General features: G+C 43.1%; 1 protein-coding gene across 3 annotated transcripts in view; it reads right to left on the bottom strand.

Moving 5' to 3' along the window:
- PRICKLE2 (prickle planar cell polarity protein 2) overlaps positions 1–23,815 on the bottom strand; it is a 349,584-nt gene that overhangs the window by 121,441 nt on the left and 204,328 nt on the right. The window contains exon 1 of one of the 3 annotated variants that reach the window (XM_061396480.1): positions 1,579–2,304. The exons of the other annotated variants lie outside the window; for them this stretch is intronic. The gene's annotated coding sequence lies outside the window, so the exon portion shown is untranslated. Of the gene's footprint in view, positions 1–1,578; positions 2,305–23,815 lie in introns of those variants that run through there. 3 annotated transcript variants of the gene reach the window in all.

The raw sequence follows: 23,815 nt of genomic DNA, 5'->3' as shown, positions 1-23,815 counted from the left end.
AGGTAGCTCAAGTATTTTCACCTCTTTCTGAATCCAGAGTCTGAGTCCTTGATGATAAACATCATACCCTACTGCCTAACTGCGAAATTCCCTGTTCATTCCTCAAGCTTCCGTGAATGCACCTTCCTTCCAATATTTCTTTCCCCACCCCCCCACATTGCATGGTGAACCTTTACAAACCTGCCATTTCAAACAATGCTATTTTACCATTTCTGGCGGCCCCACGATTGTTTACAGGCTGTAATGTCTGATGGAGCCAACATGTTTTAATTTTCACATTTAAAAAAAAGAGAGAAAGAATTTCCAAGGGGAAAGAACATTTGACGGAAAGTCAAAACCTTTACAAGCACTCAAGGAGGCATTAAAATCCAAATTTCCAAAATACAGTAATTCTGTTAAAAGTTGTGACTTGCTCTGGGGCCCAAGGGGACACTCATCCTGACCCATCTGTGAAAGCCATCAGCAGCCAGGAAGCCTTCTGGAAAACGGGATTAGAGTAGCCAATTCAGCCTCCAGCAAGGAGGCCAGGCTGCTTCATTTAGTTTAAGTCTCCCTGAGATGGTTTAAAACACTCTCTGGGAAGAGATATTCAAGCAAAGCAAATTGCAGCCTTGCAAGCTGCAGCTCTGGTACAAGACAGGCCTTGTCTACAGAGTCATAGCACACTGGAGCCCTCCCCCGACTGGCCATGGATGCGCTGACTAGAAGCAGAACTCTCCGGGGAAATCGCATACATGGGGAAGTTATACAAGAGCCACGCCTGGACCAGCGGATGGCATCACAGCTGGTACAGACCACTTATCCCCCTGTCATCTGGCCCAGCCCAGATTATTTATGGCTCATAAAAGCCCCATCAGACCTCAGCACATTCTAAGACAACATAACAACAACAACAAAAAAAATAGGATTAAAAATCTGTCTTTCATCACCAAGACCTTCATGGCAGATGAGGGATGCTGTGATTGGCTTTGGGGAAACCGAGAGCTGAGGAGAGCTCACTGTGAACACTCCACTCTGAAACCCAATGTAGAGAACACACTGAGTCATGTGTTTCAGCCGGGCTGTGCGGTCATATTCTGGAGCTCTGTCACCATTTCTAATCTGAAAGCACTAGCTAAAATTAAACCTAAATAATTCCAGCGCCATTTCTTCACCTGGAAGTCTCACTTAAGTCTTCATTTCCCAGAGCCTCTAATGGTTTCTGACATCCTGAGCCAAAATGCAAGCACACAGCCAGGTGTGTGCTTGGTTTTTAAACCCTCTCCCCTTTTAGTATTATTATTTTTTTAAGGACAGCTGCACTTCTTTTACAGAAAAGCTGCCTCTAAAGCACTAAGACTTAAGTGATTCTTCAGGACTCCCTAGAACTGTGAAATGTCACTGTGCAATTGAGTTTTCCAATAAGCATGATAAGGGCAGAGGTGCCAGAGGACCACAGAAAACAGCCTCGCCACCAAGATAACAGAGCCCTGATATCCTGCCCACCCCCCATGCAAAGCCTCTAGATCTAGCCTTCTCATCCTTCCTAGAAAATACACTGTTGTTCAATTGGTGAATTCCAACAAATTTCTTACCTACCTCAAGGGAGAGTTAAATTCCCAGTCTGGATAGAAGCTTCCGCCAGACCCTCTGAGCTTGTCAATTGCCCCAATTCACTTTTCCCCTGAGTCTGGCTCCTAAGAAGGCAAGCAGGACGGCAGGCAGCCAAAGCATCTTTTTCTGGAAACCCTTTTCCAAATCAGGACCCTTCCTGAGGCCAGCAGCAGCAGGAGCGGAGCCCGCGGTGCTCTTCCTTCGCTCACAGAAACAGCACTGCTGGATTCAGACCCTCCTGGGATCCACCAGGCAGGGGAAAAAGTGTGACTTCTTCTCTCCCTTCGGATCCGTTCGCCTTCGCGAGAACCCCAGTTTCATATGAACTCCCCTTCTTCACGACAATCTGCAGGAAGTCACAGACCCCAGCTTCAGCGTCACCAGCTGATCCTGAGCCAGACCTGGGGGCAACCAGTCAGCTGGTCGCGGAGCTCAAGACACAGAACCAGGAACTGTGCAGCTCCGCCGAGAAATACTAATAACTGTCGGCGGAGCTGCTGGTGGTGCCGAAGTCGCTGTTGCAGTGCTCGCATCCTCCGCATGCTAATGAAGCCGTGACGTCAGCAAGTCAGTCACGGCATCTGGATGTCCCGTCCCCTCTGCCCAGCGCTGAGATTTATTTACATGTAAATTAGCCTCGCCTTCCAAATCAATAATCCCCAAGGCAGGAAGGACGAAGAAAGCCTTTGCTGGATGCAAACGCCCCAGCAACACAACCTCCAAAGGGGTACAAAAATATCACATAGGAGAAGAGAGGCTTTAAAGATGCACACCTTTTTTTGTTGTTGTTTTTTAAAGGCTGTGCTCTTATGTGCCAGGGACCAGATCTGGGCACAGTTATGAACCTGAGCGCCTGTTTCAGATTATGTGCTGCATCAACGCAGGGTGCAATCAGAGCTCTCCCCCAACCCCAATTGTCTCTACTTTCTTTTTCTTTCTCTTCTCTCTCCAACTTTCATTTCAGAGAATTTTCTGGCTTGGGGCTATGTCATCCTTGAATGTTTGTGCACCTTGAGATAAAACACAAATGACTGCTTTCCTCAAGTGCCTGGCTGTTGGACTGGCCACTCTGCCAAGCCTGACCCCAGCGCCAAGTAAGTATGAGAGATGACAAACCAGAAAGCTTCCCAGATGCTTCTGAGGGCCGCTGGAACCTCAGAAAGCACAACTTTCATCTCTCCACTTTTCACACTAGGAAAGTGAGGTTCTGGATGGAGAAGCAGCTTTTCCAGGGCCACAGAGGGATTCCAGCAAGGATGGGCCAGAATACACATTTCCTGGACTTTAGTCTACAGCTCTGTTAAAGACCTTTGGGTCTTCAATCTCCATCTTTTTGTACCAACAAAGAGGCCTATCTAAACAGTCAGGAAGAAAGAATTTTATAGTATTGGATAGCCCGGGGTTTAAATCCTGACTTTGCTTCCTGCTAGACTTTGCTTCCACACTTAGGGTCTACAGTTTCTTCATCTGTACCATCCTTTTATTCAATAAATATTTTCTGAGTACCTACTCTGTGCCATGAATACGTTTTTTAAAACTTTATAGTATGTATGTGAACAGTGTATGTATGGGTATAGGTACATGTTTGCTCTAATTCAATAAAGTAAAAATACTGAGTGGAAATGTGGCAAGGACTAACACAATTACCAGCAACGGTAAATATGGAGAAGTAAAGAGAAAGTCTCTCAGTCGTGTCCGACTCTTTGTGACCCCATGGACTGTAGCCTGCCAGGCTCCTTTGTCCATGGGATTCTCCAGGCAAGACTACATGAGTGGGTAGCTGTTCCCTTCTCCAGGGGATTTCCCAACCCAGGAATCTAACCAGGGTCTCCTGCATTGCAGGTGGATTCTTTAACAGCTGAGTGACCAGGGAAGTCTAAATATGGAGAAGGAAATGGCAACTCACTTCAGTATTCTTGCCTGAAAAACCCCATGGACAGAGAAGCCTGGCAGGTTCTAGTTCATGGGGTTGCAAGGAGATGGACATGACTGAGTGACCAAGCACAACAGTAAGTAACAGTTATTTCTGATATTTTGGGTAAAGTAAAAAAAAAAAAAAAAAGCACTAAGCTTTTCCTTCCACTGGGCTGGCCATTGTATCTCTTCTCCGAGTATCCCTAGTCCTCTTTTATTGTTTAAAATCAATTGTTCTTTCAGTGCTATCTAGGCAGTATGCTGGACTCTGTGCCTGCAATGGGATGCACTGTGGGGTCCTCAGGTGGAGGTGAGGGAGGAGCTGGGGAGAGGTGTATTCCATCATGCAGAAGCGTCCCTGTGGACAAAGCAGCCAGCACAGCTCCTTGCCCACACTCTCCACGCCCCTGCCTGGAGAACCCACCCCCATGAGCTCTGCCCTTCCAGCTGGAGTTCCTGAAGCTTCAAATGAATCTCTTTGTCGGATATGAGGAAGTTAAATTGTGTCTTTTGTTATACATAATTGTATTAATAATGCTTAATAACTTATTTCAAATTGCTTCTCTCTGCTTCACAGAAAATCTTTCATGGTGAAAATTGTGGGACCTGGAAAAACTTTTTACTAATAGAAACTGAATACAAGCCAATGAGTCAGACTCTGCTTCAGGTCTCCATCACACAGAACTCAGAGGACGTGGGGAAGCATTTGCTTCTCAATATCCTTTGAGATGATCAAACAGACCAGCTTGGGGCCACCAATGGCCAAGTGGAAGCAGTGACACCCTACTCCGGTGTGATCATAGGCAAGTAGCTTCAGCTTTCTGTGCCCCAGTTTCTTCATCTGAAGATGAGCCTCTTTGATGTACTTATTATTGTCAAGATCATAGGAGAATCACAAGAAGCAATTCACAAGTGATGGACAGGGAAGCAATGAAGAGGAATGCAGAGCAGAAAGTGTGAAAAGTGATTGATCTTCACCTGGAATAAATCTGGCATGTGACCATCCATTTCATAAGAGGGGAGGGTGTGACAAGGGGTCTGGAATGGAGTGCCTGTGGTCAGACCTTGGCTCTAACATTCGCTGTCTGATTGGGGACCTTATGTTCTTATCTAAAACAAGAGGAGCTTATGCTTGCAGAACTGTTTTGAGGAGCAAATAATCCTCAGTGTGAAGTCCTTAGCACTGGACCTAGCACCCAGCAAACATTCAATAAATGTTAGCTGTTGGTCGTGGAAGTGATGGCCCTTCAGTTACTATTCATTTTGGCACTACTTGTTAATGACCAAACTTCAAAAGGCAGGAGAAAGTGGGTAAACAGAAAACAGCCAAATCTTCCCCATTCCTAGGGCACCACTCAAAAGTTTCACCTAAGTGAGCTGCTGACACAGTCTTCCTCCATGAAGCAACACAGATACTTTTCAACTGCTATGAAACTGGAAAGAAAGCAGGGAAAATAACCAAGAAGCCCCAGGGGTCTCCTTCCTCTGAATCTACACAACAGAGACAGACAACTGTGTTTCTGGCAAGCATTGGGTTCTTCATCCATTCATTCATGGAACCATCCACTTATTAAATGAGCTCCTGTTTGTCAGTCCGTGTGCTAGGCCTTAGGGACATCATGGTGACCAAGAAAGACATGGGCTCTGCTTTTAAAAAGCTAAGAAGTCAGAGGGGAAGACAATTAAGCAAGCAATTAGAGTGTGATGCATGTTATGATAGGCGACTGCAGAGTTCCTGAAGGTCTAATTGCAGTCAGGAGAGGGTGGTGGTGCAAAATTACGTGGCTAATGTCCCTTTGACAGGGTGTGCTCTGTGAGTGCAGCTCAGAGGTGGGGAGCTGGAGGGCTGTGCATTACCCTTGCATAAGATGGCTGAAATCACAAAACAGGGATCAATAATTCCTTGTGACAATTATTTTCATCCTGGACAATATTATCCTATTCTGGATTTTTGGAAAATATGCCATTAGGAATTGGACAAGGTGAGGCAACAACTATTTTGGAAATTTAGAGGCCTGGTAAATAGGGATGAAGCTCATCCTGTTTTGACACAACAGAGTGAAATCGCAGGTTCATGACAGCGAACTTCTTGGGGGTGGGGGAGGGGAGAACTGGCAACACATATGAGACCTTCAACACCTTCTACTGAGATAGCACAGTATTATTTTTACACAAATGACCATAATTGCATATAGTATACAAGAAGAGAGACAAAGAAGCCAAGGTTGATTGAGGCTGAAGTCATCAGGAATCAAGAAGAATGTGATCTGAATCATGAAGGTCAAAAAAAAAAAAAAAATTGAGGTGGCGGGCGGGGGGGGGCGTGAAAAACCAAGGTTATAAGGGAAAGGTCTTACTAATAAGCATGACACAAAATCCAGAAGTCCTAAATGAACAGAGTGCTAAAAGTGTCATGGTCAAATTTTAGCTGGTAGAGAGGGTGTTGCAGATGGGGCAAGGGTACAGACCTAAGGGAAAAGTGCTCGCACAGAGCAGAAGAAAACTCCCCTGCAGGAGCACCAACAGGACACTGGCAGGTTATGACAAAGAGACCGCTTCACACATGCGAGAAAAATCAAATCATCTTTCCATTCCACCAGCATTAGTCAAAATCTTGTTAGAGGATTATGGGGAAAGGGTAATCGAATCATGGCTGGTTATCTCGCAGAAGAGAAGGGTAAGTGATGACAAGGGCTGTGGCCTCTGAGATGAAGGGCTTTAATGAGGACAGTCATAATGAACAATTTTTTATCTCCATTTCCATAGATGTAAAATAAGGAGGAATGGATTTTCAATGAACTAAAGAGGGATTTCACTTGGATCTAAGGAAGATGCTTGAATCTGAAGATGATATGAACTGGCCTGGGTTACTCAGAACAACGGCAGTGTTTTTGCTCTTAGGAGCACTTTACAGAGATCAAGACAGCCCCGGACCTGGTTAGTTTACACTAATACCTCTGGCCGTGAAATTGTGAAATCTTAACTACTATAAGGGATATTACCAAGTTTCAAAACACTTATCTCATAATGGTCTTAAATTCATTTAAGTTTAATTTTATTAAAAATGGTATGTATACATAGTTAATATATATACACATACCATAAATACATATTATATATTTTAAAAGAATGTATTATTTAAAACTTACTATAACTTGTAATTTATATAACTTCATATATAAAGCTTATTTGTAGTATAAACTTTAAGTATATAATATATATTTTATTATTCTTTAAAACTTACAAGTTATATAATTTTGTATATACAACTTATTTATATTATAAATTTTAAGTATATAATACATATTTTATTATATATTTTTAAAGACTTTTTTAAAACTTTATATATGTATGTGTATAGTGTATATATACACTATATATAAAGAGAGAGAGATTGTTTTACATAGCTTTAAATAATCTACTCAAGATTGGTTCTCTGACATTTAGATTTCAAAATCCAGTAAATTTTTCAAAATGAAGAAGAGGAGGTTGACCAAAAATTGTTACATTAGTTGGGATAGGCTAGGCTATTATGCAGTAACAATCATAGATCTCAGTTATTTAACACAAAGAAAACTGATTTTTCACTCAAAGTTGGTTGGAGGCCCAGAGCCTCTCCAGGCACCTCCATTCCAAGCAGCGACTTGGGGATCCAGTCTGCTTCTTTCCTGTGTATCTGTGATCTCAACACATAATTTCTAGGTTGCAGCAAAAGAAGAAGAGACAATTGGAGATGCTCTTAGGTGCCTCAGCTTGGAGGTGAATTACATCAGTTCTATTGGTCAAACACGTTCCATGACCTCACCCAACTGCAAAGGGACTGGGACTTGTATACCCGAAAAAAAGAGGAAAAGAACAGATTATGAGGAGTCCTACCAATGCCTACCACAGCTGTCAAATTTTATTTTTGCCATGTAAATTCATTAAAAAAAAAATAACACAATCTCCTAAACCCACGATGTCTTATTAAAAGTATGTTTAACAGCGAAGAACTGTTAATAGTCCTAAATGAATACTAGAGATCAAAACTGCATCTGTTTTGCCCCAACAGGGAGAAAACAAAATATTTTAGATTTTTATTAACTTCCAAGCAACAACATATAACCCATGTAAGCATACAGAAATTAAAAAAGCAACTTGAGTTTCTCTACTGCAGGTAAATGCAAACAAGACACCCAAAGGTGGAACTGCCTTCATAAAATAGAAATACCTGAAACAGATTCTTCTCAAGAGATTCTAACTACTTTTCCAATTCAGACTTATAGTAAGCTGCCTCCTCCAACAGGCGGCGGGAATTGTCCTTGAAAGAGCCCAACAAAAAGACCTGAATCTAAATCCAACTCTATTACCTCCTAGCTGCATGACCTTGGTAATTAACAACCAATCACCTTTTCTAAGTTTCAGTTTCTCCATCTATAGAATGGAGACAGATGAGTTACTTTGTATGAAGGGCTTTGTAAAGCACTTCACATCTAACAATATAACAGGATATACTATTATTTCCCACTGGGTTTTCACAGAAGGGAGCAAGAATAAGAAATGCAGCCGTAAATGATAAAATTGTTCATGATAAAGGTAAGAATTACTCCCCTCGATAGCACCCCTTTTTTCTCACCCATTTATACCAGGTTCCATCATCATAAATGCGTCTCAGACCATAGACACATTCTGCATCTTGTGAAAAATAACCTGACACACTTTAAATCCAAAAAAGAAAGAGGCCTTCCTTTTTTTTTTTTTTCCACCACACAGGAACCAGCCACATTTCATACATTTTAATTATTCTTGATCCCAATAATCTAATGCACAAAATTTCAACATAGCCTTTTATCCTCTTTTAATTACATTAATTAAAAGGAGAAATATGGACAAGCAAGTGTGGGCAAATCAAAATGAAAGACTGCTCCCTTCCCCCAAAAGATTAAAAACTGCGTCAATGATTTAAACATGCTTACCATCACACATTTCCATGAAAATACTGTTAAAGTGACAGTGTGTGCTAGCAAACATTACTTTTGTTTTAGATAAAGAAAGCTGCACTTATTACAGCAGCTTTTTGTAACTACTAATTTCCACTTAACAGCAGAATAAGAAATTGAATTTTCTCTATGTAAAGGGCCAGGAGAACAGCCAAGAATTGCACAAGGGTGCTTCACTTTTCCAGCACTTTCTAAATGCAGGCACTCAAGCTCCTGTATCCTTCTTTTGGGAGAGAATGCTGGGAAAATGGAGGATGCCCTGGAAGAGACTGAAAAATGACTCTGCCTCATAAAATACCAAACTGGCAACAGAGATCTGTCGAGAAAATTATCCTGGACACAGAGGGTCACAGATGTGTAAACTGACATACTGATTTTTGCAAGCACTGGGAAGGATTTATAACTCAGGCGTTTTGCACAGTCTCTCATTTGATCCCAGATCAGAGCTCTGATTATCCTCTGTTGTACAGATGAGGACACTGAGGTTCAAAAGGGATAAAAGGATGACACAAGGACCCACAACTAAGACTTGGTCCTGGGTCTGATGATCAAGTTCGTATTTCTTCCTCTAATTCAAACGTTCTCAGCCAACTTTTCAAAAAGCAGCTGTGTCCCAATAAGGGTGCAATACGTTGGGATTAACTTACTATTAAAAACAGACAAAAAATGTAGACGGTTCCCTGGTCATCCAGATTAGATGAATTCCTCTGTACAAAACTCACAGTACTGCTGTCTTAGATGTGTGTCCTTTCCGTTAGAACCCGTGTCCTGTTACATAGATTCTACAACTGTGGATGTAGTTCTGGTCCATCCACGTTCAATGTTAATGATAACTTCATTAGTGTCTCTCTCTAACTAGACTGTACATCGCTGAGAGCAGGGACCTGCCTTTTCTGGCCCACCATTTTATTCTGAGCACCCAGTAGAGTGGCCAGTGGCCTGATAGCTAATGCATATTTGCCGAATGAATATAAAGTTTGACAATGATTTTTCTCCTCTAGAAATTAGAGGGATTTTGGATTATTCCTGTAAGAACATCTCTCTGCTCATGTGCATTCCAACATGATTTGTGAGTGGGAAAGGAAAAGATGGAGTGAATCTCTCTGACTTGCTTAGTTTAGCCTCTAGGATGTCACAGTCTCTCGGTTTTACTCCTACCCTCTGGCTGTTCTTCTTCACCTCCCTGACAGCTGAACACTGGATTACCTCAGGGCTCAGTCCTGAGACCTCTTCTCTTTTCTATCTACATTCACTTCTTTCATCTGCTCCAGGATCTTAAACACCACCTCCATGGCCAACTCCAGGCCATGCTTATTCCACGAATACAAGGATTATGGATCCACCTGCCAGGGTCACATCTACACTTGGATGTCTAAAAGGCTTCTCACATTTAACAAGTCCAGATATCGGCTCTTAATACCACCCTCCTCCCCCACCAGCAAATCTGCCCATCTGCAGTATTCACTATCTCAGTGAATGGCAACTGCATCTTTCCTGGTTAAAAAGAAAACACCTTCGAGTCACCCTTCACTCTGTTCTTCCTCTTGCCCTTGACACCTCATCCAGGAGTTGGCAAACCACATCCCACTAGCCAAGTGGATGTTTCATGTTTTTGCAAACAGCATTCGATTGGAACATAATGTTACCCATTTATTTATTTATCATCTACAGCTACATTCATGCTTCCACAGAACTTAGTAGTTGCAACAGAGACTGGCCAGCAAAGCCTGACATATTTACTATCTGACCCCTGAAACTCAATATATTATAACCTTTGACTAGTCCTGATGGCTCGACCTTCAAAACATAGGCAGAATGTAACATCACTCCACCACTTCCACTCTTCTCACCCTGCTCCAAGCCACTACCACCTTTCTCCTGGATGGAGATGCGAGCCACCATCAACTCTCCCCTCTACTTTTGCCCCTTCAGTCTATGCACAAAACCGTGACCACAGTGTTTCTCTGAAAACAAACATGAGAGCATGTTACACTTCCACTCAAAACCCATCAACGCCGCTCTTCTCAGAATGAGGCCCCTGAGATCTCTGCCCCGTGATTTCTCTGACACCTCCTCTGGCTACTCTCCGCCCTGCTGTCATTCAAACACCAGTGCCCAAACATACCAGGCATATGCCTGCCTAGCGGTCTTTGCACTTGCTCTTCCCTCTGCCTGAAATATTCTTCTTGCAGATGGTACCCTGGCCCATCTCTTGTCTTTTCAAGTCTTAAAAATGTCACCTCAGTGAGGGCTCCCTATTCTGCCGGTGACTGTCCCCCCTCCCACCTTCCTAATACTACCAAACCTTTTCCTTGCTTTATGTTTCTCCATAGCACCTAGCAATCTTATAAGCAATTTTTAAATTGAGATAATTTATAAACCACAGAGTTCACTCATTTAAAGTACACAGTTCAGTAAGTTTTAGTATATTCACAGAGCTGTGCAACCCTTATCAGAATACAATTCTAGATTTTCCCAACCATGAAAGAAACCTCTTGGCAAGTAGCATCACTCCCCATGCGCCCCCACGGTCCTAGGCCAAGGCAAACACTAATCTACCTCTGTCTCTAGAAATTTAACTATTCCGAACATTTCATATAAATGGAATCATATAATATGTGACCTTTTGTAACTGGCTTCTTTCATTTAGTGTGATATTTTCAAGGTTCATCCATGTTGCAGCTTAGACCAGAGCCTCCTTCCTTTTCTATGAATGAATAATATTCCATTGTATGAACATACATTTTATTCATCCATTCATCAACTGATGGACACTGGGATGTTTCTATGATACTGATGAGTATCAATAATGCGATCATGAATATTTGTGTCCAAGCTTTTGCGATTATGTTTTCATTTTTCTTGGGTATGTATTTAGGAACAGAGTTGCTGGGTCATGTGGTAGGTAATTCTGTTTAACCTTTTCAGGAACTATTACTAGTGTCTTTGTCAAGATTGCAAAATAAGCTGTTAATCCTACTGGGGTTCCCCTGAATGTGACTGGCTGTTTTTTCCCTATTGCTTTCAAGATTTTCTTTTCACTTTTCAATATTTTTACTAAGATGGTATCAGTGAGGCTGTCTTTTGATTTATTTACTTGGAGTGCATTAGCTTCCTGGATGTATGGACTAATATTTTTGCATCAGATTTGGGAAGTTTTCCACTATTATTTCTTGAAATAATTGTTTCTCCGTTCCCTCCTTTACTGGTTCCATTATGCATATGTCAGTATACTTAAAGGGTATGTCGCATTTCTCAAAGATTCTGCTTTTTCCCCCTCATTCTTTTCTTCTTTTCTCCCTACCCTACAGACAGAATAATCTTTTTACTGATTCATCTTCAAGTTTGCAGATTCTCTCTCCACATTAAATCTGCTAGTGAATTTTTCATTTCTGTTATTATACTCTTTAAAATTTCCATTTTAAAATAATTCTTTTAAAACTCCTCTTTACTGATATTCTCTATTTGATGAGACACTGTAACCATGCTTGCCTTTAATTCTTTAGATATAGTTTCTTATAGTTCTTTGAACATATTTTAATAGCTGCTTTGAAGTCTTTGGTAAATCTGGCATTTATATCCCCTCACAGACAGTTTCTTTTGCCTTCTTTTTCTCCTGTCTATGGATCACACTTTATGTTTCTATGGATGACTCATGATATGTTTTTGAGAGCTGAACATTTTAGATAATACACTGGAGCAACTCTGAACACTAACTCCCTCTCCCTTTTTCCAGGACCTTGTTGCTATTTGCTTATTTGTCTAGTGACTGGCTAGTCAAGTTGAGTGAAGTATGTTTCCCTGCAGTGTACAGCCTCTGATGTTGCTCCTCAGAGGGCATGAGCACAGTCTCCCTGAGCACCTGCCTCTGGTCTGTATTTATTGGTATCACACCCAGCTATTAGTCTCCGCTAACTGCTCTCTGATTGTTCTATTGTCTTCAGCAATACCCTGAGGCATAAAGTGCTCCACAATCTGATCTGACTAAAGCAGGGCTCCTGTGCAGGAGCATGGTGCTGCCAGTTTTTGAGGTTTTCCCTCTCACTGGAATTTAGGGGAGATGGAGTCCCACCTTCCTGGCTGCTTTATTTTCAGAGCAGAGTTTCCATCACACTGATCTGTGTTGGGGAGAACAGGGGAGATGAAAGGGTCAAGGCTCACATGTCACACACTCTCTGTTCTTATCAAGATTTAATAGATTTTTTTGAATAGTTGTTTCTCCATTTGCTGCATACACTTGGACCAATTTTTCAAAACCATAAATGCTTGTTTTTCTGTGTTTTTTAAAAAACAAATAATTTACGGCAAACAACCATTTCTTTGATCAATTTAAAGGGTCTGCCATACTCCTCACACTGCCATTCTGAAGTTAATTTCCAGCACTTAACACTTGAAATCACTACACATTTTACTTGTGTATATTGCTATATGGTCTGATTCCCTACCAAGCCCTAGAATGTAAGCTCCATGCTGCAGGGGCGGGGCGGGGTGGGGTGCGGGGTGGAGACAGAGTTTTGTCATTTTTGCTCAGTGCCCTAACAGCAGAGTCTGGAACAGTGCCTGACACATAGTAGGCCCTCAGTAAATACAGGTTGAATGAATGGAATACCTATGACCAGCAGCCTGTCTTATGCATGTCATGCTGTTGTTCAGTCATTCAGCCATGTCCAACTCTTTACAATCCCATGGGCTATAGCCTGCCAGGCTGCTATGTCATGGGATTTCCCAAGTAAGAACACTGGAGTGGATTGCCATGTCCTCCTCCAGGGAATTTTCCCCAACCAGGGGTCAAACCCACATCTCCTGCATTGGCAGGTGGATTCTTTACCACTGAGCCATGACATGGCCGACTGTAAATTGCCACAGCTGATGATTCATTCATGGTTGTGACAATTATGGATAACCACAGTCTTATATTTCCATATAACATTTTTTTTTTTTTTGTAGTTTCCTCAGAAGCTGATCACAGCCCTGGGAGACTGTCACACCTGTGACTGGTGTCAGGCAGATGATTGATGGAGACGAAAGGCTGAGAACTGTAGATGTGGCATGCATATCTCTCAACCCTCTGTGCTGGATTCCACCCTTGCTCCTTTTCATCTTAAATATTCTTTAACATCTATAAATAGCTCGCTATAAAGGGCATCTAATTTATCTTGGTTTGAAAGAAAGTCCAACTATAATGGGACTAGTCCTGGAAATGGAATCAGGAAGTCTGTGTTTGATTCTGGGCTCTGGCTCTTGTGGTCTATACGCCACTGGGAAATTACTTAAACTCTCGGTTCTTTAGAAGCCTTCTTGGAAAAATGTGAATAAATGGTGAGAACTGATTGTAATCTCTTTTCTTGTTATAGGAGTTCAAACAATCTTTGCAAGGCATTCTGCACTGCTTCAGACACACCAGGAACACTCGGTAAGTGTTAGGTACTAATATTATCAACTGTAAAACAGAAATCGGAGACCTGCCCAGCTATCACACTGAGGTGAACTGTGCATTTAATGAGAGTGGCTAGGAAGGTAGATTTTTCGTGTGATGTATTATGCAAAATTACCTTCTTAGAGTTGCAGAACCAAGTCTTCCTGACATGCTGAGCTGAGAAAAAGCCTCACCAGCATCTGGTTCTGTTCCAATTCATCATTCTACTCCTCCAGGCCTGTGCTCCCATTCCTCCACTATTCTCCAGGCTCAATGAGGCCCTGGAGGAGAACCTGGGAACCTTGCCTGAAGACCCTCACATTCTCTCAGAGAGGAAGTTCATAGGACAAGGCCCTCAACCGTGAACACCATCTCCTAGCCAGCAGAGGACCAAGCCAACACTAAGTTCAAACTACAAAAACAAACACACAAAATACACCTGAACTCGAATTTCCAGCCAAAACGAGCAATGGTAGAGGTTTACTTATCCACCATAACCTGAGTCACTTCAGAGAAATGGGTAATGTTTGGCCTAACATGTGGGAGTCTGAACTCCAGGAGAATCACTGTCTGGAGGAGAGAGAAATGTCCCTGATGGCCAGGAACCTCTGAGTGATAGGTGGGGTATGTCCAAGGTCAAACCCTGACTCTGCACCTTATTACTAGCTTTTTCTCATGAGCTTCATCTGATAGTTGCTGCCTCAAGGAACTTTCTGGATTACACGAGATAATACAGGCAAAATTACCAAGCACAGAGCAGGTTCTTAAAAAACATTAACGGAGTCTGAGTGCAAACGTACTAGAGTCAGGACAGTGAGGCACCATCCCAAGCCCTCTGACTGGAGTGGCCGTCAGCACCCTCAGATCAGCACTCCCCCAACCCTGCCTGCCTTCTTCCCTGACTCTGAGGCCCGCAGAGCCACTGACGGCCAGGGCAGTTTGCCTGCTGCTTTGTTTATTCTGCCTGCTCTCCGGGACACCAGTGTAAGCAGGAACCCTGCTGGTGTGTCTCCAGGGTCACAAGGGGACAGGCCCAGATGGATGTCAGAGCAGGCTGCTGTGGTAAATTATTTAGCACCCCTGCTCTGCGGTAGCAGCCCCTGACTCATCTGGCAGGAGCCACATTCCTCTTCCCTTAAATGGCATGCGTGGAGCCCTGCTGGGGCCGAGGCTGGCAGAGTCTTTGGTGCTTAGCTCTTCACAGCTGGGGCAGTTGTGGAAGGAAGGGCTGCTAGGAGCCCATGCAGAAAGAAGCAGAGAAGAGGGGTTCAGCTAGTGGCAAGGAGGAGAGCTTTATTACTGGCAATCAGAAACATGAAGAATGAAAGAAGGTCATGGTCAGTGATTAGACAGAGACAGCTGCCCCGAGAAAACGGGGATCCCTCTTGGAGGGATGCTCTGACAAAGCCGAATCAAAGGTACCAGGTGGTACCCACAGACACTCCAAAGGTCAGAAGTCCTTTGGGATATCCAAGGTGATGGCTCTCAGCATTAGTGGAGGGACTATAAGCCAGATTTATAGGTAACACTTACTACACACACACACATCATCTCACTGAACCCTCCTGACAACCCTTCAAAGTTATATCAAGATTCCTTTACCACAGATAAAGAAACTGAAGCTTATTGAAATCCAAATCACTAGTAACTGCCAGCCTTCATCTAACTCTTCTCATTCTATGCATCCTGGGTTTGGGGTGATCTAAATATTATGGGCCCTGGGTGTGGCCAGGTATGGGAGCATGCAATTATACCACTAAGAAAGTGACAGGTCAAGGGGAGCGGCTGGAGAAACAAGGTACTCCAGGACTAATGGACAAGTTCCTGTGCTTCTCACAAATGTCATGAACACTGGATTAGTGAGCTACAGCCTCTCTTCATGACACTGCTGCAGGCTCCATTCCAGACTACTGCAATAGAGTGGATATCCTAACAAAGCAAGTCACATGGGTTTTTTGGTCTCTCAATGCACACTTATGTTCACACTACACTGTAGTCTACTAAGTATGCAATGGTATGTCTAAAAAAATGCATATACCTTCAAAATATTTATTGCAAAAAATGCTACCCATTATCCGGGTCTTTAGTGAATCCTAACCTTTACAGTAACATCAAAGATCACTGATCACAGATCACCATAACAGATGTAATAACAATGAAAAAGCCTGAAATATTGCGAGAACTGCCAAAATGTGACACACAGAGACCTGAAATGAGCAAATGCTGTTGGAAAAATGACAGACTTGCGCAAGGCAGGGTACCCACAAACCTTCACTTTGTAAGAAACACAGTATCTGCTAAGCCCAACAAAGTGCAATCAAACCAGGTCTCCCTGTACTGAACACTTTTCATACAATTAGAGCCTCTTTTCAGGCTAAGGGAGCTGAGTCCGGAGGAATTCCAAGGGATGCTCTTCTAATTGAGGAAACAGAGCAACTCCAAAACTCTGAGACTCCAGAGAACTCATTCCACCCCTTTCTGGGCCATGCAGATGCTCCGTCTTTCTTAGGGGTTCTAGAGACTTTATTCATCTTTCTTGGTCAACTCCATCTTCTGCTTGAAGACCAGGAGTACTGGGCCTTCTCAAAGTGTGACACACTTCTCAAAGTGTGACCTCAGGCTAGCAGTACCAGCTTCCCCAGGGAACTCATGGATCAGGAAGAGTGTCAGTCCCTACCCAGACCTGCTGAATCTGGACATGGAGCCTGTTCATCCCAGTGTTTCAGACTCCTCCAAAGGAGTCTGAAAGTGGGCTGTAAGTATGAGATCCAGGGGTCTAAGTGATCGCTACGAACTGCTCAGTTCAGTTCAGTTGCTCAGTCCTGTCCAACTCTTTGCGACCCCATGGACTGCAGCACGCCAGACTTCCCTGTCCATCACCAACTCCCAGAATTTACTCAAACTCATGTCCATTAAGTCAGTAATGCCATCCAACCATCTCATCCTCTGTTGTCCCCTTCTCCTCCTGCCTTCAATCTTTCTCAGCATCAGGGTCTTTTCAGATGAGTCAGTTCTTCGCATCAGGTGGCCAAAGTATTGGAGTTTCAGCTTCAGTATTAGTCCTTCCAATGAATATTTAGGACTGATTTCCTTTAGGATGGACTGGTTGGATCTCCTTGCAGTCTAAGGGACTCTCAAGAGTCTTCTCCAACACCACAGTTCAAAGGCGTCAATTCTTCAGCGCTCAGCTTTCTTTATAACCCAACTCTCACAAAAAGAAGAAGGAGTGAGCAAGGGTAAGAGAGGCCTCTGAGGGTCCAAGATGGCAGGCTAGATGTATGGACATGGCAATTGGCCCACATGAGGGTTTAATTAAGTCTACACCAGAGGTCAGAAAACTCTGTCTATAAGGGGCCAAGTAGAAGGTATGGGAGGTTCTGACAACCCTATCGTCCCTGACTCTACAGTTATTCAACTCTGCTGCTGCAGCCATTAAGCTAATACCCTGCAAGCAGAAGGGTTTGGCTATCTCCCAATAAAACTTTATGGAAACAGGTGCTGGGCTGAATTTCATCTGCAGGTTGTGGTTTGCCAACCCAAAATCTGAACAATAGCTTCTCTTAAAAAAAAAAAAAAAAAGTAAAACCAAAAAAGGACTCTGAAGATCTGGCCACCTTGAGCTCAAGTCCCCAAGAAGCAGAGATCAGCTAGAGTTGAATAGGCAGCCCTCCTCCCTGGGACAGTCTCTAGTTTTCCACAGTCCCCACGGATTCTCTCCTAAACACCAGGGCAGAGACAGTTCACATTTATTATCCTGGTTATTTTCTCCTTTATTTACTTCCTGTGTGCATGCTCAGTCCTGTCCAACTGTTGAGACCCCATGGACTGTAGCCTGTCAGACTCCTCTGTCCATGGGATTCTCCAAGCAAGAATTCTGGAGTGGGTTGCCATTTCCTTCTCCATGGGATCTTCCCGACCCAGGGATGGAACCCAGGTCTCCTGCATCTCCTGCGCTGCAGGTGGATTCTTTACTTGCTGAGCCATTGGGGAGTCCTTTATTTACTTAGATTGACAATAAATGTGCATTCATATGTACATACATATGTGGGTGTGTGTATATTTTAACCCCCACAGGCTTTCAGTGCTTTATCTTACAGAGATGCCCTAACATCTCAGTTATTTCTAAGGCTTTAGTACCACAACGGTAAGAAGCCTAGTTTAGGATTCTGGGATGGGGCTCCTGTCCTAGATTTGACTTTGTAATTATAACTTGAGCCAGACTAAGAAACTGCAACCCACTCCAGTATTCTTGCCTGGAGAATCCCAGGGACAGAGGAGCCTAGTGGGGCTCCTAGTGGCCGTCTATGGGGTCGCACAGAGTCGGACACAACTGAAGCGACTTAGCAGCAGCAGCAGCAGGACCTGCTCAGAGAATCCACTTGTGTTCAACTATAAAAACCATTCCTCCATTCCCTGCCTCCCAGGATGGCTGTGCCAACAAAGCCAGCAGTATTGCCTGGGAAAGTAGTATAAAACAGCCTACAAGTCAGCAGTCTCAATCATGCCTTCGGGACTAGCTGAGCAGGGAAAAGATACTGTTTTGTTTTGCTTGGACATCTCCCTAAATCAAAATGGCTAATTCTCCATGGCATTAGCCTCTCACTACCCACCTCATACCCACCAACACCACAGTTCAAAAGCATAAATGTTTCGGCACTCAGCTTTCTTCACAGTCCAACTCTCACATCCATACATGACCACAGGAAAAACCATAGCCTTGACTAGACAGACCTTAGTTGGCAAAGTAATGTCTCTGCTTTTGAATATGCTATCTAGGTTGGTCATAACTTTCCTTCCAAGGAGTAAGCGTCTTTTAATTTCATGGCTGCAATCACCATCTGCAGTGATGTTGGAGCCTTTCACTATGAGTGAAAGACAATGGAAAAAAAGCCCTGCACATACATTATTTTGCTCAGATCAGCTAACTGGTTCTTTGGGAAGCTCAGCATGCCAGATATGACTTCCAATCCTCTTTTTTCTTTTCTGTCTGTAGCCTAATGGATCAGAGGTCTTATTTGGAGCCTCTTAGGAGTGCGTCAAGGCTGTATATTTTCACCTTGCTTATTTAACTTATATGCAGAGTACATCATGAGAAACGCTGGGCTGGAAGAAGCACAAGCTGGAATCAAGATTGCTGGGAGAAATATCAACAACCTTAGATATGCAGATGACACCACCCTTATGGCAGAAAGTGAAGAGAAACTAAAAAGCCTCTTGATGAAAGTGAAAAAGGAGAGTGAAAAAGTTGGCTTAAAGCTCAACATTCAGAAAACGAAGATCATGGCATCTGGTCCCATCACTTCATGAGAAATAGATGGGAAACAGTGGAAACAGCAGCTGACTTTATTTTTGGGGGCTCCAAAATCACTGCAGATGGTGACTGCAGCCATGAAATTAAAAGACGCTTACTCCTTGGAAGGAAACTTATGACCAACCTAGATAGCATATTCAAAAGCAGAGACATTACTGTGCCAACTAAGGTCTGTCTAGTCAAGGCTATGGTTTTTCCTGTGGTCATGTATGGATGTGAGAGTTGGACTGTGAAGAAAGCTGAGTGCCGAAAAATTTATGCTTTTGAACTGTGGTGTTGGAGAAGACTCTTGAGAGTCCCTTGGACTGCAAGGAGATCCAACCAGTCCATCCTAAAGGAGATTAGTCCTGGATGTTCATTGGAAGGACTGATGCTAAAGCTGAAACTCCAATACTTTGGCCACCTCATGCGAAGAGTTGACTCATTAGAAAAGACCTTGATGTTGGGAGGGATTGGGGGCAGGAGGAGAAGGGGATGACAGAGTATGAGGTGGCTGGATGGCATCACCGACTTGATGGATATGAGTTTGAGTGAACTCCGGGAGTTGGTGATGGACAGGGAGGCCTGGCGTGCTGCGATTCATGGGGTCGCGAAGAATCGGACACGACTGAGTGACTGAACTGAATTGAACCCTCATTTTCCTTCCTCCTCCTTCCATCCTCACACTGACCTAAATAAATAAATAATGTGCACAGGACGATAATGATCTTTTCTTTAAGAAGGAAAAGGGCATATTTAATGTCACCTTCTCAACAGTCTACCTGAAACCTTACATTTTACCTTAAAGTTACATGAACCCAGCACTACATCTGTCAAATACACATTTTCATCTGTGGCCTTTCCATCAGGGAAATTCCTCTACCTCACCACCCGTCCCTCTTCAGCATGCACTCTTTTTCCCCACCCTGTCTAGTGCAGAAAAAGGTCTTTTGAAAGAAAATACATAAATCTTCAGCTTATCTGAGTGGAATGTTTGCACAAAGAATCAGGGATTTCTTTGATTGGTTACATAAGTTAATTTTCCATTTACATTATAGAGCAACAATTTATTCTACAATAAAACTAGCCAACGCTGCTAGTCCAGTGCAGTCGACACCTTGGCTGGGGGCCAAGATTCCTGGACTCTCTTCCTCCCACCACCCCGCCTCCTGCAACCACACGCGGCCACCGTGACTTTACAGCTGCTTCTCTTTGGGTGCATTTCGCCTACTCCGTCTCCTGTGTGTTGAAGACACTGAGCACCAGTCCATGAATGACAGTCTGTGGGTCCTGCCAGCATTACTGGCAGAGCTAGGAGCATACCTGGCCATCTGTACACGCGCTGGATGCCTGAGGTATTCATAAAAGGAAAGAGGACGATGAGAGATGGCTGGGATGATTAACTAGGCACTCACTGTGTCCCAGTCATTCCAAGATAGGGAAGGAGTATCTCCACTTGAGGGATGAGAAACATGAGGTTTAACAGTATAAATGATGGCCCTAAAGAAAACCAGGGATAGAACAGGGATTGGAACCTAAGTCTGTCTTGTACCAAAGTCAGAGGCTCTTAAATACAGAGATGTTCTGCGATGCACTTGTATACTCAACTCTAAAAACAAAGGTGACATCCGTTAAGGATAGGCACTTATCATTTATCTTCTGTGACAGTTGGTGAAGAGGACGTTCCTAGGCTGGGCCTAGAGCAGGGTTTCTTGACCTTGGCCATATGGACAATTTGTGCTGGATAAACCTTTGTTGCGAGGGTCTGTGCTTCCCACTGTACAGTGTTGATTCGCATCCCTGACTTTTATCCACCAGATGCCAGTAGGATTCCTCTTCCTACTGGTGATAACTATCCATGTCTCCAGACATTACCAGAGGTTCCCTGGGGGGCCCTTAGGGACCTGCTGGTCAACGAGTAGTTTAGAAACCCTACCTTGCAACAAATTATTACTACCTCTTTGGAGGCCAGAGACAGTAAAGGTTAAGAGCACAAATTCTGGTATTAAACATGCTCGAGTCAGCATCTCAGCTTTGCCACTAAGTAGTTTTATGGACTAAGAATTATTTCACCTCTTTGAGCCTTTCTGTGTAAAATGGAGGCAGATGATAATATTCTGAGGATTAACAGAAAATGCAGAGGAAGCCCTCAGGACAGTGCCTGACACAGGGACAGTGCAACAATGTCAGCTACGAGTATTATAATTAAGAAAAACCACGTGGCACACCAGTCAGAATGGCCATCATTAAAAAACCTACGAACAATAAATGCTGGAGAGGCTATGGAGAAAAGGGAAGCCTCCTACATTGTTGGTGAGAATGTAAATTGCTACAATCACTATGGAGAACAGCATGGAGATTCCTTAACAAACTAGAAATAGAACTACTATACGATCCAGCAATCCCACTCCTGGGCAAATACCCAGAGACAACCATAATTAGAAAAGGTGCACGCACCCCAGTGTTCACTGCAGCACCATCTACAATAGCCAGGACATGGAAGCAACATAACTGTCCACTGACAGAATAATGGATAAAGAAGACGGTGTACATATATCCAGTGGAATACTACATAGCCAGAACAAGGAAGGAAATAATGCTACCGGCAGCAATATGGATGGGCCTGGGCATTATCATACTAAGTGAAGGAAGTCAGACAGGGAAAGACAAATATAGGATAGCATATATTTGTGGAATGTGGAATCTAATTTCTTTTAAATGATACCAATGAACTCGTTTACAAAGTAGATGTACAGATATCAAAAACAAACTTATGGATACCAAAGGGGAAACATGGAGGTAGGGATAAATCAGGAGTCTGGGATGAACATATACACCCTACTACATAAGAAACAGAAGTCAACAAAGACCTACCGGATGGCACAAGGAACTCTATATGCAATATTCTGTGATAAGCTACGAGAGAGGAGAATCTGGGAAAGAATGAATATATTTACATGTCCATGTGACTCACTTTGCTGTACACCTGAAACTAATACAACATTGTAAATCAACTGTACTCCAATAAAATTAAAACACAAAATAAAAGAAAAACATGTGGGAAGGGGTCAAACTGAATCAGCTCATCTCATAGATGAGTAAACTGAGACTCCAGAATAAGAGGTATTGCGATTAGGACCTAGTTTACTTCTTTAAAAATTACACAGTTTTGGCCATTGCACCAGTTGGGCTGCACCCCACATTTCTGCAAGCCCTGTGCTTACACACCTTCATGACTGAAGAAGAGCCTGGAGTAAGTGACAGAGACTTCAGTGGCTTAGTAGATAGGGAGGATCTTACACGTCTTAAGCACGGTCCTAGAACAATACCCATTATGTGCTGAAAACAACCGGCAAGACATAGCAAGAGGTTACCAGTTATAGTAGGAACTGACAAGTATATAAATTAGGCTCTGCAATTAAGAGGGAAGGTCACTCAGGTGGGCAGAGGACAGGTGAGGCAGGGACTGGCAGAGCAGGAGATACACAGAAGGCAAGAGAACAGCCATCTTGGATGGCTGATCACACAGCACCCTGTGCCTTTCAACATTTCTGCCTCATAAAATTGCATCTTTGAGTCTCCTAGTATGTTCTTTCTGGACTATCCATGTTCTTTCATCTTTTCATTGTTAGTATTCCCATTTGTAGCAGCCAAATAGTGGAAAGAGAAAATTAAGTTTTTTAGGAAAGTACCTACCAGCCATTTATTTGATGGATCAATCAAAGATAGAAGAAAAACAAACAGGAGAAAAAAAAAGTGCTCATGTGCCTGAAATCCCAGCAGTGGCTCACAGAGACCCTTGCAACATTTGGGAAGTTACAATATTTTGGCCTTGATATCTTGCTGAAATCAGCTCTGGTCATGGAATGCCTCATGCTGTTTGATTTTGCTCAGTGAAAGTATTTATTCTACCACTTGGTAACCACAGCTAGAAACCGGGATCTCAGTTCAAGTGGAAAAACGCCATCTCTATATGCTCCAATTTGTATACTTATTTGTACCTTATCATCTTAAGGAAAGTTATGAGATGAGTTAGCTGGCAGAGGGAGTCATGGCGTAAGTAAGGTAATAATTAGACTCTCACTTGAAAAAGTCGGGGGTAATTATCTAGTCATATTTAGAAGGGAGCTCTCGCTGGCTGGGGCTGCCATTTAATTACCTTGGATTTAGTGGATATATGCTGGACATTTTGATATGGGCACTAGATGATGACAATGAAAGAAAAAACCATTTTACATCTAGTGGGGCAGGGCTTCCCTGATAGCTCAATTGGTAAAGAATACGCCTGCAATGCAGGAGATCCTAGTTCAATTCCTGGGTCAGCAAGATCCGCTGGGTAGGCTACCCACTCTAGTATTCTTAGGCTTCCCTTGGAGTACAGCTGGTAAATTTTGGCCTGGAGAATTCAATCAACTGTATAGTCCATGGAGTCGCAAAGAGTCGGACATGGCTAAGCGACTTTCACTTTCTTTCACTTTGGGTCTAGAGGAAAAAAAAGTGAATGGGTGGGGTGTGTGTGTGTGTGTGTGTGTGTGTGTGTGAGAGAGAGAGAGAGAGAGAGAAAATATTCTCATGTACGCCTTCAACAAATCACAATTTAGCATAATCTACGCCTCATTTGGT

Source organism: Bos javanicus, chromosome 22, assembly GCF_032452875.1.
Source record: "Bos javanicus breed banteng chromosome 22, ARS-OSU_banteng_1.0, whole genome shotgun sequence".
Classification (NCBI taxonomy): domain Eukaryota; kingdom Metazoa; phylum Chordata; class Mammalia; order Artiodactyla; family Bovidae; genus Bos; species Bos javanicus.
Note: the sequence above shows the minus strand (reverse complement) of the source record. Positions and strands in the feature narration are given on the sequence as shown.